The sequence below is a fragment of the Macrobrachium nipponense genome, chromosome 14 (assembly GCF_015104395.2).
Source record: "Macrobrachium nipponense isolate FS-2020 chromosome 14, ASM1510439v2, whole genome shotgun sequence".
NCBI lineage: Eukaryota > Metazoa > Arthropoda > Malacostraca > Decapoda > Palaemonidae > Macrobrachium > Macrobrachium nipponense.
The window spans coordinates 73,642,985-73,660,855 of NC_087207.1; positions in this window are offsets into that span (position 1 = coordinate 73,642,985).

Genomic DNA, 17,871 nt, shown 5'->3' on the forward strand with positions numbered 1-17,871 from the left:
GGTGAACTTCTGAGGTGTCAAAGCGCTGTTCATCGGGATGATGGGCTGAATAGATAACTTCGGGTTCCATTAGGGATGAGTCTCCTCAACTAATGTAGTACATGACTTGAAAAGTTCAGGTACTGAATATTTCCTATTTACATTTGATTAAGCAGCACCTCTCAAAACAGAGGAAAAGAAAGGCGTTGGACATACACTCAGTAGATTAGGGATCCATAAAACATCTTGGTAGGATGAGGAATCTTTGGGGAGGTGGAAAGAGGGGGGAGGGGAGGGGGGGAAGGTTATTTATGCAAGTGGGAAAGCATATTCTAACCTCAATGCATATTGTACTCGTATATCCCATACCAAAGGTAAGTCCCTAAATTCAAAGAGCTTTCGGAAATCTGTCACAGTAACCTTTAGCTATGATATATATGTAGGAAACGGTATTACACACATACACAAAGTTTGATGAGGAAGATGTCACGACATATTTCATGTGTTTTGAGAAGTTAATGGAATGAGTAGGTTTTCCTAAAGAAACGTGGACTTTATATTTGCAGTCAGTTTTGAGTCGTAGGGCACTTACTGTATATAGTTGCATGTCTAAGGAGGAATGTGATAATTATGATATCATGAAAGAAACTGTTCTTAGCGCGTATAGGTTAGTACCGGAGGCGTACCGTAAGAAATTTAGAAATTTGAGAAAGGATGAAAATATTACTTATGTACAATACGGTAAGAAGTTAGAAAGGCTGTTTTTTGATTGGTTAACTTCTGATGAGGCTGAGAATTTTGATAGTTTGAAGAACTTAGTGTTGTTAAAAAACTTCAAAGATAACGTATCCCCTGAGATTAAGCTTTATATAGAGGATAGGCGAGAAGTATCTTTTGCAGGAGCAACTAGGCTAGCTGACGAATATAGTCTAACTCATAATTTGAGTGTTAGTAAGAAACGAAATGATCCTTCGTCTTGTAGAGCACAAAGCAGTAAAGGTTTCAGTCCTAGTAATAGCAATGCGAGTAAAAGTGACTATTCCTGTTATACATGCGGAAAACCTGGTCATACATCTAAGGTTTGTAAGAGTAGAATGGCATCTAGTGGCTCAGAATTAACTTGTTTCCGATGTAATGGGAAAGGGCATTTAGCAAGGAATTGTGCAATAGAAAGGAAGGACGGTAAGAAACCAGTGTCTCTAGTTAACCTTTCGTCAAGTAGGAATGATGTGATGAGAGAAACTAGGAAAGTTTTTGGTGAATTTCTGTCGGAAGGCGTAGTTTCCTCTCTTGGAGGAGTAGATTCGAGAGAAGTAGTCTTGCTTCGAGACACAGGGGCCGCTGTCTCACTGATTAGGGAAGAGTGTGTGCCGAACAAGGCAGAAATCAATATTGAAGAGAAAGTCATGTTAGGTGGATTTCCTAACACTTGTGTTCTTTGTCCTTTGTTGAAGTTGAATTTAGAAAGTCAGGTAGTGTCAGGAGAAGTGAAACTTGCCGTTGTGGACAGTTTGCCCGTCGATGGCGTTGACATTATTGTCGGTAACGACTTAGCTTTATCCAAAAATGTGAATCCTGTTGTGAGGAATATTCCAGTACCTGAAATGGTAGTAACTAGGTCGGGTTTAGATACAGACGTAGACTACGGTCATGATTTGTTCGTGGATTCGAACGTGAGTAAGTTCGTGAATTCGAACAAGAGTAAGTTCGTGGATTCGAACGTGAGTGAGTTCGTGAATTCGAACGAGTGTGATAGAGGTAGCGAGGTTGATCTTGACATAAGTGTGGCTGAGAGACCTAACTCTATCGTGGACAGTGATAGCCAAACGGAAGGCGTAGCTGTCGAGATTAACGTAGTAAATGTACCAGTCTCTAGTACTAGTTACGGAGATGAATTAGGCTTTATTGTTTTGGATAAGGATGAGCCAGTCAAGTTGCAGAGAGAGGATGAGACACTAACCCGAATTTTTGAATGTGAGCTGGATAATGATCTCGATGACGTGTGTAAGGAAACTTTTTGTTTGAAGGACGAAGTTTTGTGTCGTTATGTTCGACCGAAGTCAGGTAGTAAAGGAGGAATCACAGAAAAATTAGTAGTTCCTAGGAAGTTGATTGAGCTAGTTTTGGAGTTAGCACACGATGATCAAGGACATTTGGGAGTAAATAAAACTTTCAAGTGTATTAGTAGGGCGCACTTTTGGCCTAAGTTGAAAAATGACGGGAACGAGATATGCTTTAAGCTGTCATGAATATCAAATTGCTGGGAAACCGATTCCAGTAATTCCTAGAGTTCAGTTGTGTAATATTCCTTCAGTAGGCGAATCTTTTGATAATGTAATTATAAATATGTTCGTACCTTTGTCTAGAAGTAAGGGTAGAGATGATTGCATAACTAATCTTGATTATTATAAAAACAATTTAAGAGATGTTTGGCAACTAGCGGAGGAGAACGGAAGCGCTTGGCACTTAGCGAAAGAAACCCCGAACGGAAGTCAAGGGGGAACTGTAGGAAAGCTTGATCTGAGATCAAACAAGAGAAGTTTGTGTGTAAAAGATAAAGTTTTAGTACTAGTCTCGAGAGAAAGTCCATTTTTACCTTATAAGTTCGAAGGTCCTTTTTCAGTTTTAGAGAAGAGGGGAAATATACATTATAGAATTAATGTGGGTAAGAGTAGAGCAAAGGCAATGAATGTAAATTTGCTTCAGAATTATAATGAACGCCCCGTGCCGTGGCCTCCGCCCGTGTGACAGTATTACCGATTGATATTAGTTTTGAGAAAAAACACAAGAGGTTTTTTAGTATTTATAAGTTTTAATCAGAGTTCAGAAAACGGAAAAAGTAAGAGAGAAGGATAATGTTATAGGAGATAGCCTCTCTAGAGTTTTCAGAATGAGTAGCCTAATGACAGTCTTCTGTTATCGCGAGTAAGTGTGTGAGTGGAGAAGCTTGCGGGTTTGACTGGATGAAAGCTTTATGCAAAGCAAAAGTGATCACATTGCAAAATACAATAAACTTTTCAATGATTCGCTCTGATTGTTTGATTTAGTCTTCCTCTCAGTATCAAGTTAACTGTAATCTGAACTTTATCTTTAAATGGACGAAGACTATTCCTTTAGTTTTTTTGGTTTGTATTACACTTGCTTATGACAGAGTACGATTATTCATTTATTATTGACTATATATGTATATATATATATATATATATATATATATATATATATATATATATATATATATATATATATATATATATATAGTATATATAATATATATATATATATACATATATATAATATATATATATATATAGTATATATATATATACATGTATATATATATATATATATATATATATATATATATATATATATATATATATATATATATATATAGTCAATAATAAATGAATAACGGTACTCTGTCATAAGCAAGTGTAATACAAACCAGAAAAACTAAAGGAATAGTCTTCGTCCATTTAAAGATAAAGTTCAGATTACAGTTAACTTGATACTGAGAGGAAGACTAAATCAAACAATCAGAGCGAATCATTGAAAAGTTTATTGTATTGTGCAATGTGATCACTTTTGCCTTGCAAAATGATTTACAAGCATATTACCTCGTGAGGCACAAGCACGTGATATAGTAAGTTTCCAGTCGAAGAGAAATAGTTTGTGAGCGTTGACAAAAACCACGTATCTTCAGACAATGCTATAGGATGTATTTACATTGATTCCGAAAAATGAAGTCGTTTTTGGACAGTCCTGTCTGAACAATACAGTAACAGAGACGTTTAACAACAGAAAGAACCCTATTCCAATGGTAAAGGGAGAGACTTGAAGAACATAGCCTAATTCCATCACTTCGTAGATCAACACCAATTTCTAGTAATACCAAGTTTTTTATTCTTTTACTTAACAGCAACACCAGAGTTTCTAGTATAGCCAGTTGCTTTTAATTACCGCAACACCAGTATACTAGCAGTGTTGCATTCTTTTAATTACCAGCAACACCAGAGTTTCTAGTACTAGCAAGTGTTGCATTCTTTTAATTACCAGCAACACCAGAGTTTCTAGTACTAGCAAGTGTTGCATTCTTTTAATTACCAGCAACACCAGAGTTTCTAGGATTACCAACTTATGCATTCTTTTACTTGTACCAGCAACACCAGAGCTTCTAGTACTACCAAGTGTTGCATTCTTTTACTTACCAGCAACACCAGAGTTTCTAGAACTACTTAGAGTTGCATTACCAGCAACACCAGAGTTTCTAGAATTACCAAGTTTTGCATTATTTTACTTATACCAGCAACACCAGAGCTTCTAGTACTACCAAGTGTTGCATTACCAGCAACACCTGAGTTTCTAGAACTACAAAGTGTTGCATTCTTTTACTTATACCAGCAACGCCAGAGTTTCTATAGTACTCATAAGTTTTGCATTCTTTTAATTACCAGCAACACCAGTTTCTAGTACTTCCAAGTGTTGCATTCTTTGCTTACCAGCAACACCAGTTTCTAGTACTTCCAAGTGTTGCATTCTTTGCTTACCAGCACACCAGTTTCTAGTACTTCCAAGTGTTGCATTCTTTGCTTACCAGCAACACCAGTTTCTAGTACTTCCAAGTGTTGCATTCTTTGCTTACCAGCAACACCAGTTTCTAGTACTTCCAAGTGTTGCATTCTTTGCTACCAGTCAACAACCTGAGTTTCTATAAACTTCCAAGTGTTGCATTCTTTGCTTACCAGCAACACCAGTTTCTAGTACTTCCAAGTGTTGCATTCTTTGCTTACCAGCAACACCAGTTTCTAGTACTTCCAAGTGTTGCATTCTTTGCTTACCAGCAACACCAGTTTCTAGTACTTCCAAGTGTTGCATTCTATGCTTACCAGCAACACCAGTTTCTTAGTACTAACCAATGGTTGGGGGGGGCATTGCATTGCTTTACCGCAACAGCAACACCAGTTTCTAGTACTTCCAAGTGTTGCATTCTTTGCTTACCAGCAACACCTGAGTTTCTCGGAGTAGTAAGAGTTGCATACTTTTATAAGCGCCTGGAGAAACACAGCTCGGAATCGAAGGTAGCACCAGGCACCGCCAAACACACAGAATTATTTAAGCACTGTTAAATATGCAAAGCGTATCAAGGAACTGGAGCAGTGGACAAGGTCAGGTAATCAATAATACAAGTTCAAGTCTTAATATTGCTGGCTTTTCAGTCTCGTACCCGGCTGACAATATACTACTGCATACAGTCCATCCAGGATTTCCACTAACGCTAGTAGCGATCTTATTACGTAATGGTAAGAGTAATTAAAAGTAATAAAAGTACTACCTGCAATCATATCGACCGTGAAGATACTACCTACACATTAACGGTTCCCTTTACTATAATAGTACCAAATAATATAAATATAAAGACAAACACACACACTATATAATCGTACATAATATACATACATGCATACACCAATAGAGCGTATATCACTGGAGTGGCGATCTCCCTTTTCAGTCCAGCTCATGGTACTATACTTTATTACTTTTATTACTAATATTACTTTTATCTGCTTACTATACACTCACACTTAACATACATTCAAACTCAATAACACTAAACACTCACTGGATAGTCAACAATCACAAAACTCACAATATACTAAACACTCACTAAACATTTATAAAAACTAAGCACTCACTATATACTTACTATACCTCAAACACTAAGTAAACATTCACTAAACACTCACTTAATCCTTAACAATCATTAAACACTAAACAATCACTAAGCACTGACTATACACTAAACATCCACTAACTAATCACTATACTCTAAACACTCACTAAAAATTCAGAAAGCATTCACTAAACCCTAAACACTCACTGATCACTAAATACTCAATAAACGCTCAATGCTCATTACACCTAAATACTCATTAAACAATGAATGAAAATCCACTCATCACTCACTAAACACAAAATAAACACTTACACACTAAACACTAACACACTAAACATTCACTATACACTAACAATCTTAAGACATTTACTAAACACTGACTAAACATTCACTGAATACTTATTTAACATTCACTAAACACAAACATTCACAAAACATTCACTAAACCTAAACACTAACTAAACATATACACTAAACATTCATTCACTAAACACTAACATGCACCAAACCTTCACTAAACCCTAAACACTCACTAAACTCTAAACATTCGCTAAACATTCACTGAATGCTTATACACAAAACACTTGTTTAATACTAACATTCACATAACATTTTAACTCAACTCTAAACACTCACTAAACATTTACTGAATATTTACTCTAACATGCACTAAACACTCACTAAACATTCGTAGATTACTTACACGCTAAACATTCCCTTCTAAATACTAACTAAACATTTACTGAATACTTGCCCAATAAAGATTCAATAACATTCACAAAACACTAAACATTCATAAACATTCACTAAACCCTAAATAACATTTACTCATAAACATTCAATAAACACTTACTGATTAGACCCTAAATATTTGCTAAACACTTACTCATTAAACATTAACATTAAGCAAAATTCACAATCGTGCTAATCCCTGTTCAATTTGTGGGTTAACAGACCTTTGAAAATGGCCGCAAGACTTTGCAGTGCCGCCCTGGTGGAAGACCACCGAACTACGCTGGTATAGAGATCGCAACTCCAGATATATACCCTCTATGACAGACACACACACACACACAAGCATATAATATAATATATATATATATATATATATATATATATATATATATATATATATATCTGTGAAATTATAATTATGATAAATAATCAACCTCATATTAAGAACTATCTAAAAATACGGGAGTCAGCATATGATGAATGAGCGTCATGTATCTGTTAATTAACCAAACAAATATAATGCAGTGACCAGCAGCCACTTCACTTACATTATATAATCATTCGAAATTAAAGACATGATTGTGGCCCTTCTTCCTGTATTATCCATGACAATGTATACGATATAGTTGGAAAACCAGAAATAAATATATAGGACTCAAGCCAGAATTACTCTCAGAGATTACGTCTAAGTCTTTTTGATTTCAGAAATAAATTCTGTATAGCTTATATCCACGAATGTGATATCTAGTCTCTGTTACCATTTGCCTATTGCTTTTCTGATAATGACGTCTTTGATAATCTTTCCTCTCTTTTTAGAGCAAGGTACTTCAAAACCTTCCTTCTCTCTCTCTCTCTCTCTCTCTCTCTCTCTCTCTCTCTCTCTCTCTCTCTCTCTCACTCACTTTTACCTAGTATTTGCCAGAGAGAACTAATAGGGAATCTATTGTTTATGGTATAATATGTCCAAGATTTTTGATATGGCCTCGCCATTGCCGTCTAGATGGGCGCAATCAGCTTTCCGACGAAGTCTTTTTTCATGGCTTCATTCATTTTCTGCGTAAACTCATACTTTTTTCAGTCTGAGAGACATATTTCTCTTTTAACTCGAGGTTGTAAACAATCTCCTTCCTTCCGGTGAGTCCTTCTTCTAACTATACCCTTCACAACTTTCGTTTTCCAACTCTCTCAGAAGATGAGGGGTTCCGTACTCGCCTACCGATTTGGTGGTCCAATTTCGCTCTCCGCTGCTGGCGATGTGGAACCAGAGGACTCGATGTAATGTGGTTCGGATCCCACAGTAAGCTGTACGTACCATCGCTAAGTAACCAATTGGTTCCTAGCCACGTAAAAATATCTGTTCATCAGCTCAGTGGTCTGGTTAGCATAAGATATATTTTTTTCTTTCAGAAGGCTAGAAGATCTTATTGGCTTATTATCTCTTTCTTAAACTGCAAGGAAGCAATTCCTTCGTGAGGTCTATCACAGTCTTCAACTAATTCCCGGGAATTGAAAAACCTAACCGCTAAAATATTGCAGCAAATTACATGCAACGGTTTCAGTACATTGCTGTGAATGTCTTGCTTAAGGAAGCTGGGAAATGCAGTTGGGCTTTCTAAACAAAAATATCCTGATATATATATATATATATATATATATATATATATATATATATATATGTGTGTATTATATTTGTATTATATATTATATATATTATATATATATATATATATATATATATATATATTCTTAGTTTTAAACCAGAGTGTTTCAATGGTCCTTTTATACTTGAGACGTATCCTGCTTTAACAGAAAAAATTATTTACACACACACACACACACACACACACACACATATATATATATATATATATATATATATATATATATATATATATATATATATGTGTATGTGTGTGTGTGTGTGTATTCGTAATTATCTAACTTGCCTTAAAAACCCTCTGTTTTATATTCAGGACTGTTATCGTTGCGTGAAAATATCCGGCCACTAAAATATCGGAATGAATTCGCGAATAAACAGTTTCCTGAGCCTTGATGGCTGTCGAAACAAATTGGAGCGAGACAAGTTCCGAGGCAAAACAAAGCAAGGACTTGGTATGAAATTGTGTTGAGGGTGTTGGGTATCCCAGCCAATACAAGTCCTCAGAAATGACATTATTTCTGGGGATTGTGTTACCGTAAGGCTGCCGTTATCTGATGAGCTTGAAATTGAACGCCGTCCCAAATGGAAGCTTTGTTCTTTTTGGAGAACAACAAACGATGCTGCTAGTTATTTGACAAAGAACAGAAAACCGGTTAGGATATTTGTTTAATTTTATCAAGTGTATTGCATGAAGAATTAATACGTGAATTTACTCTTTTAATTTCGCAGTTTTGAAGAGGGCTGATAAAAAAAACTCTATCTACCACTGAGGAAAATAGTATATGTAAGTGTAGAATTTTAAGGCTAGTATGAGATGACAAAATCGAAAATATATATACACACATACAGACAAAAAAACACACACACACGCACACACGCACACACACACACACACACACACACACACACACACACACATATAATATATATATATATATATATTATATATATATATATATATATATATATATATATATATATATATATATATACAGAATACCTTAGATCACAATAATTTCTATTGGGTTTTCATAAAATAAAAACCTTAAATTTTCTTGCTTGAATATAAAATGTTCATGAAAATAAAGGAGAGATTAATTACGCTACAACGCCTATATATATATTTCAATCCGAGGATGGCGTTCTACAACGGAAACTCGAATCTATTAAAAAAAGAAAAGAGAAAGACCTGTTAGAAAATGTCCCAAAGCAGATGCCGGGCCTTGAAGCTTTATTAAATCTAAAATTCATGAATTCAGAACATCCGATCTGAAAAGAAAATCCGGGCGAGATCAAATGGGAATATCTGCGTCACACCTGAAGGCAGGTGAGCACAGGACAAAAGCAGATTCCACAGGGAGCCGAATCTCCGATTCAGATGTCACCTCAGATCCGCGAAGCCGAGTTTCTAAATTCGCCGAATATACGGAACGAAGGCGAACCGACGTTGTCAGGCATTCAATTTTAGAAATCGAATGACTGATTGCAGATGTGGTTATTAGATGTTAAGGCATTCAATCAAATGGCGAAGTGTGTCCATGGACATCGTCATAATTTATTTCTTTATTTGTTGATATTCTATCCAGTGTTTCAGCAGATGGAGAGATATATTCTAACATGATGTTACTAAAATCAAATCACTTTTGCTTGTACATACGCAGTCGGACTATGATTCACGAATATATATATATATATATATATATATATATAATATATATATATATATATATATATATAATATATATACATATATAGTGTGTGTGTGTGTCTGTGTGTGTATTACGTCTACACGAACGTATATATGCATTTCTGTCTGATTGTTTACCACAAATTGCTGACATTTTGGTTCAAATGGAAAATAATTCTCAAGCTATACTGAGGGATGGAAATAAAAAGACTAAAACTGATTTTGAAGTTTGTTTTAAAATCACTTACTCTTGCTCCACAGGGGGACTGAGAGAGAGAGAGAGAGAGAGAGAGAGAGAGAGAGAGAGAGAGAGAGAGAGAGAGAGAGAGCGGAAATGTTCAGTCACATTGAAAGGTGCAATAAATTTCGCTTGGATACCCTACTTCAAAAACAGAATTTGTTCCGTGTTCTGTTGCAGCTTTTAACATGTTGGCCAAAATATATTGAATACGATCGTCTTGCTCAGGTGAGGGAAAATACATTCGTTCAGGCTAAACTGTTTTACCCGCGTAAGAGTATAAAATTTTGCGCACAAAATTATTTACCGCTGACACAGTTGAAAATTTAATTTCTCTCTCTCTCTCTCTCTCTCTCTCTCTCTCTCTCTCTCTCTCTCTCTCTCTCTCTCTCTCTATGAGCAAATGATTTTGAAGCACACTGAAGCGAATTTCTATTTTATTACATTTACCAAATATAAACTTATACGTTAGACAGCATTACTTATTATAGCTAATTATAGCACAATACGTCTTATATAATATATATATATATATATATATATATATATATATATTATATGTATATATATATATATATATGTGTGTGTGTGTGTGTGTTTGTGTGTGTATGTGTGTGTCTGTGTGTATGTGTGTATTTTTCTTGAATGGAATATCCATCTTATTCACAAATGAAATAAAATATTGTGACTGATTGCACGATTGTTGGATGGTTTGGAATTCTCGAAATGTGAATCTACGCAAATGTGGTGAAAAAGGTGTTTGAAAATATTAGGCCGATGACAATGCATGGAGGGCGAAATGTTGTCGTTAAGATTTTGCAATTCGTTGGTGTTACATCGAAAGAAGAGAGAGTAAGGCCCCCGGAGACTGCACGACAGAGGTGGGGGGGGGGGGGGTTAGGGGCCGGGGGTCCCTGAAAGGATGGATGGCCTCAGTAGCAAAAACACAAGTTTGTGTGAGGGATAAAGATGAAACTTTTTTTGGGAAACGTCCTGCTCATGAGACTACTGTTTGAGTGTATGAAGCCTCCAGTAGTATGGAGGCTTTCGTCGTCGTCTTCTTCTTCTTCTTATTATTATTATTATTATTATAATTTTTTTTTTTTTTTTTGCTCTATCACAGTCCTCCAATTTGACTGGGTGGTATTTATAGTGTGGGGTTCCGGGTTGCATCCTGGCTCTTTAGGAGCTCCTTAGGAGTCCATCACTTTTCTTAATATGTGCGCCGTTTCTAGGATCACACTCTTCTGCATGAGTCCTGGAGCTACTTCAGCCTCTAGTTTTTCTAGATTCCTTTTCAGGGATCTTGGGATCGTGCCTAGTGCTCCTATGATTATGGGTTCGATTTCCACTGGCATATCCCATATCCTTCTTAATTTCTATTTTCAGGTCTTGATCTTATCCTTTTTTATCCTTTTTTCCCTCTCTTTCTCTTCAACTCTGGTGTCCCATGGTATTGCGACATCAATGAGTGATACTTTCTTCTTGACTTTGTCAATCAACGTCACGTCTGGTCTATTTGCACGTATCACCCTATCCGTTCTGATACCATAGTCCCAGAGGATCTTTGCCTGATCGTTTTCTATCACTCCTCCAGGTTGGTGCTCGTACCACTTATTACTGCAAGGTAGCTGATGTTTCTTGCACAGGCTCCAGTGGAGGGCTTTTGCCACTGAATCATGCCTCTTTTTGTACTGGTTCTGTGCAAGTGCTGGGCATTCGCTTGCTATGTGGTTTATGGTTTCATTTTTCGTATTGCACTTCCTACATATGGGAGAGATGTTATTTCCGTCTATCGTTCTTTGAACATATCTGTTTTTTAGGGCCTGATCTTGTGCCGCTGTTATCATTCCTTCAGTTTCCTTCTTTAGCTCTCTCCTCTGTAGCCATTGCCATGTGTCATCGCTGGCTAGTTCTTTAGTCTGTCTCATGTATTGTCCGTGCATTGGTTTGTTGTGCCAGTCCTCTGTTCTGTTTGTCATTCTCCTGTCTCTGTATATTTCTGGGTCTTCGTCTACTTTTATTAGTCCTTCTTCCCATGCACTCTTTAGACACTCGTCTTCACTGGTTTTCAGATATTGCCCCAGTGCTCTGTTCTCCATGTTGACGCAGTCCTCTATACTCAGTAGTCCTCTCCCTCCTTTCTTTCGTGTTATGTATAGTCTGTCCGTATTTGCTCTTGGGTGTAGTGCTTTGTGTATTGTCATATGTTTCCTGGTTTTCTGATCTATGCTGCGGAGTTCTGCCTTCGTCCATTCCACTATTCCTGCGCTGTATCTGATTACTGGCACTGCCCATGTGTTTATGGCTTTTATCATATTTCCGGCGTTGAGTTTTGACTTGAGTATCGCCTTGAGTCTCTGCATATATTCTTTCCTGATCGTGTCCTTCATCTCTTGGTGTTTTATATCCCCTCCTTCCATTATTCCCAGGTATTTGTATCCTGTCTCATCTATGTGTTTGATGTTGCTCCCATCTGGTAGCTTTATCCCTTCAGTTCTCGTTATTTTGCCTTTTTGTATGTTGACTAAGGCGCATTTTTCTATTCCAAACTCCATCCTGATGTCCCCAGATACAATCCTTACAGTCTGGATTAAGGTATCTATTTCCTTGATGCTCTTACCATACAGCTTAATGTCGTCCATGAACATCAGATGGATTATTATTATTATTATTATTATTATTATTATTATTATTATTATTATTATTATTATTATTATTATTATTATTATTATTATTATTATCGAAAAAGAAACCCACAAAATCACTGTGTAACGTGTTTACTTCTATGTACATTTAATTTTACTCCACACTGAGTACTTTCAGGCCCTATCTGTGGCCTATTTTCAAGAGAAAATGGCCCACAAATAAGGCCTGACAGTTCTAAGTGTGGAGTAAAATTACGTGTAAAAACTTAGAAGTATACACGTTACACAGTGATTTTGTGGGTTTCTTTTCAATCTCCAGAAGAAAACTGAAAGAAGTTTTTGTTTGGTTCATTATTATTATTATAATTATTATTATTATTATTATTATTATTATTATTATTATTATTAATTATTATTATTATTATTATTATTATTATTATTATTATTCAGAAGATGAAACCAATTCGTAGGGAACAAGCCCACTAAAGGGGTCACTGACTTGAAATTCAAGCCTCCAAAGAATATTATGGTGTTCATTAGGAAGAAGTCAGAGGAGGTAAAGAGAAAAACGTAAAGAAGAGATCCCACTTCTTAAAAAAGAAGCAAATACACTGCACCTTTGCTTGAACTTCTGAAGTTCCAAATGCACAACTTCTTCATGGAGGCTGGAAGTTCCAGAGTCCAACAGTGTGAGGAATAAAAGACCTCTGGAGCCGAGAGCTTCGACAGTAAGTCACATTCACTACAAACTGGTGATGCTATTCAGCTAATAAGGGATCAATTGTAAATATGAAAGATCTCTGTTGAAAAACAAATTATGAAAAGTGACGAACAAGAGACCATCCGACGATGGTCCAAGTCATAACAGCTACTATTAGGAAAGGAGAAGAAACCTACCACCACGAACCACTCTACCTAAAAGATATAAATCTCTGGCAGGACATCCCACTCAGGAGAACAGTATTCTATTCAAGGAAACACGAACGGCTTAAAACATCTTCCACCGATTCTATCACTGTTACGAATATATAAATATGATAAATATATAGATTTATAAATATATAAACATAAAGCAAGACTTAGGTAAGGAATGTAACTGGGATTTGTCCTGGGTTTTCTCAGGAGTCCCCTACTTACGCACACCTAGACACACATTTTATATATATATATATATATATATATAATATATATATATATATATATATATATATATATATATATATATATATATATATATATATATATATATATATTATATATATATTATATATATATATATATATATATATATATATATATATATATATATATATATATATATATATATATATATATTATATATATATATATATATATATATTATATATATATATATCGAGCTACAAATGTCCTTTAATACCCAAGTCGCTCTAACTCGGAATTAATATAATTCCATATATGTTTAACCGAAGGGGAATTTTTTTAGGCGATAATAGAATTGCTAGCCGACGGGCACGAACCATCGTCATCTTCAATTCCAGGACTGGCAGTGAAGCCTTAGCCCACCGCTAAGGCTTCACTGCCAGTCCTGGAATTGAAGATGACGATGGTTCGTGCCCGTCGGCTAGCAATTCTATTATCGCCTAAAAAAATTCCCCTTCGGTTAAACATATATGAAAATATATTAATTACGAGGTAGAGCGAATTGGATATTTAAAGGACATTTGTAGCTCGATATATGTATATGAATCACGGTAATGTGATATGACTTTTATATATATATATATATATATATATATATATATATATATATATATATATATATATATATATATATATACGTATAAGCAAACACCAAAGGGATATCATCAGCATAAATCCTTACCAAGCGCTTTCGTCTCAATAAAGGCGAAAGCGCTCGGTACAGATTTTTGCCAATAATTTTCCTATGATATTCGCTTATATAATGAATTCAGATACATCTACTGTGATTTTTTAAGTATATACATATAATTATATACATACATATATATATATATATATATATATATATATATATATGTATATATATATATATATATATATATATTATATATATATATATATATAGATTATATATATGATATATATATATGATATTCACTACCTACGTGTTTTGATAATAGAAAATACGAGATTACGCCGTAGCTTTTGTGAGAGAATAGTAGAATGCGGTTCAGTTTCTAAATAAATATTTCGCTATTTTCATTTTATGATTTGTTGAAAAAGTTTTTCAGTTTTGAGAGAGCCAAAAAAATATATATATAAATAAATAAAAGGGCTGTGTAGCGTTTAATAACTGGGTTACTTACTTAAAATAGAAATACATTTTTTATGCGCTGCATAGTACTTTAATCATTTAGAGCAAAAACCGTCCGTTATCGAAGTGTCGAGTTTTTCTTGATAATCAATTCGGCAATGAAAATGTAACGATTCGTAATGAAGATTCATTCCCTAAAACAAATTGCTTAGCTTCACGAGTACAATAACATCTTTGACTCTGCCAAGTCGTATTTTAATTAATATTTCCACGTTACTAGGAAATCTCTTTTCCTTGGCTTCACAACTTGATGTTGAACAGTACCATCAAATTTTGTTACCCGTCGTCTGTCTATCGCTGACTTTGCCATTATCGCTTTTTTATTGATATATATATATATATATATATATATATATATATATATATATATAATATATATATATATATATATATATATATATATATATAAAATATATATATATGTATATAAATATTATATATATATATATATATATATATATTATATATATATATATATATATATATATATAATATATATATATATATAATGTATATAATATATTATATATTGCTACTTTCAAAATGCATATATCACCTCTTTGACTGTATAAAATGTTAGAATTGAATTTTGAAATTTTTTTTCAGATTCCTAGATAGCTTAGAGATAGTATGTTTTAAATGTGTGTTCAGATTTCGCATAACATAATGTAAAAGAATATATATATAACGTAGAATGTAGAAAGAGAGAGGTTTTCTTTTTCCATTCGAAACTACGATTGTTTCCCTGTTATGTCAGCATTGTGAGATTAGAGGAACGCCGAGATCCATTTGCTTTCCTAATCTGTCAACATGTTTGATAAGCGAACTCGAATCTTCATTGTGTTTTGGGAATCTGTCATGTGTGATAAGGGGCTTCTGCTTCAGTCGATCGAATCGAGTACGTGTCTTTTTTGAACAGAATCGTCTCATACGTGTATGTCTTTGATCAAAGCCACGTGTAGATTACACATTTTGTATGTAAAGTTGCGTAAGATTTCGAAGCTTCTAGAAGAATTATTGCCCATTAACGTTTTTGTGTCATCCACTGTCCAGCTTCCGTAAGGAAGAGAATTTCATTCGGGCTTAAATACTCGAGGCGTTCAGATCTCTCTCTCTCTCTCGCATAGCACTTTTGATTTCTAAAGTAATGTAACGATTGCGTACTCATTGAATGGTCACTCGTAATTTGTAAATTTCAGATTTGATATTTCTTAGAATTTATTTAGTGTTATTTAGTGATTTTTTATGGAATCTGAACAAACATTTTTTAATTTTGATTGAATTTTGATTGAATTAATTTTCTTAAATTTTGTGATAAATTAATTTTGATTTAATTTTACTTAATTTGATTCAAGAATTAATTAAACTTTACTTGGTTTTCAAGTAACAGTAATTTTCCCTGATATTGTGAATTTCACTTATAAATTTTGAGTTTAATAATAAATTTTTGTATTTAAAATTTTTTATAAGTATATTTGCATTTGATTATATTGATGTTAGGTAGAAACATAGAGTGGTGATTAATCTGTTTTCCTTCAAGTAACTTGAAGTGACTTAGAACCAGGGAAGTACATTAGACTTCTGAAATCAGGGAAATACTTAAACTTTTAAAGTTGTTGATGGAGTGATGCCCTTTCATTAATTTAATTACTTACAAGATTACCTCACACCTGTTTTGATGAACTTAGTCTGATTTTCTGCAATACTGGTAAGTTGTTAAGGGATCACTGTTGCCTTTAGAGTATTCAGTCGTGTTTAATACCTGTGATGAGGGTTCAGGTGTCTGGCTTTTGTGAGGTATCAGTTAATGAATGGTAAGTGTAGTAACCAGATACTTGGCACTTCGTCAATATATATATATATATATATATATATATATATATATATATATATATATATAATATATATATATATAATCTCTGAAAAAACTATGCAACAGATGGAATGTTTAATAAGATACCTACCACAATGAAACGATTTATTTCATTTCGGAAGAAAGTACTATGCGTAAACAGCATAAAATTTCCTAGCTGTAGCAACAATATAGATTTTCTAAAGAACAACGAAATCAAGAGCAAAAGTGACAATATCTTTCCCTAGGGACGGAAACGACAAAAAGAAGGTGGCAACCTTTTACCATGCTAATTAAGGCTCTGAACGTCACATCTGGTGTGACAGGATATGCACAAGATTCTCCGACAATAGCTTCCCAGTGAGACATGCGTCAAATAATTTTCTCATTTCTCTCTCTCTCTCTCTCTCTCTCTCTCTCTCTCTCTCTCTCTCTCTCTCTTCTAAACAGGATGAATACGTATGCATGCCACTTTTTGAGACATGTATCAAATGTTTTAATCTCTCTCTCTCTCTCTCTCCTCTCTCTCTCTCTCTCTCTCTCTTGATCCGGCTGAATACGTCTACGCCCCAGTTTTCGCTTCACAAAGATAAGCTCACATGAGCCTTTTATTTCCGCTTCGCTTTCCAAAAACTAAGATGATTTTATGATAGGATCTCACGAACGGAACTATGCAATAACAGTCCATTTAAATAGGTTATACAAAATAACTAAAATATATCTCTAGTTATGTTTTGTTTGTTTGTTTGTTTGTTTGTATGGTGTTTCTACGTTGCATGGAACCAGTGGTTATTCAGCAGCGGGACCAACGGCTTTACGTGACTTCCGAACCACATCGAGCGTGAACTTCTATCACCATAAATGCACATCTCTCACCCCTCAATGGAATGCCCGAGAATCGAACTTGCTGCCATCGAGGTGGCAGGTCAAGACCATACCGATCATGGCACTGAGGCGATAATGAACTTTAAAGAAATATTTTGCAAAGCGTTCTACAAAGAAAATGAATCACCACATCTACCTGCTATTTGTTTCGTTTCTCGAAAGATTTTGGTCAATG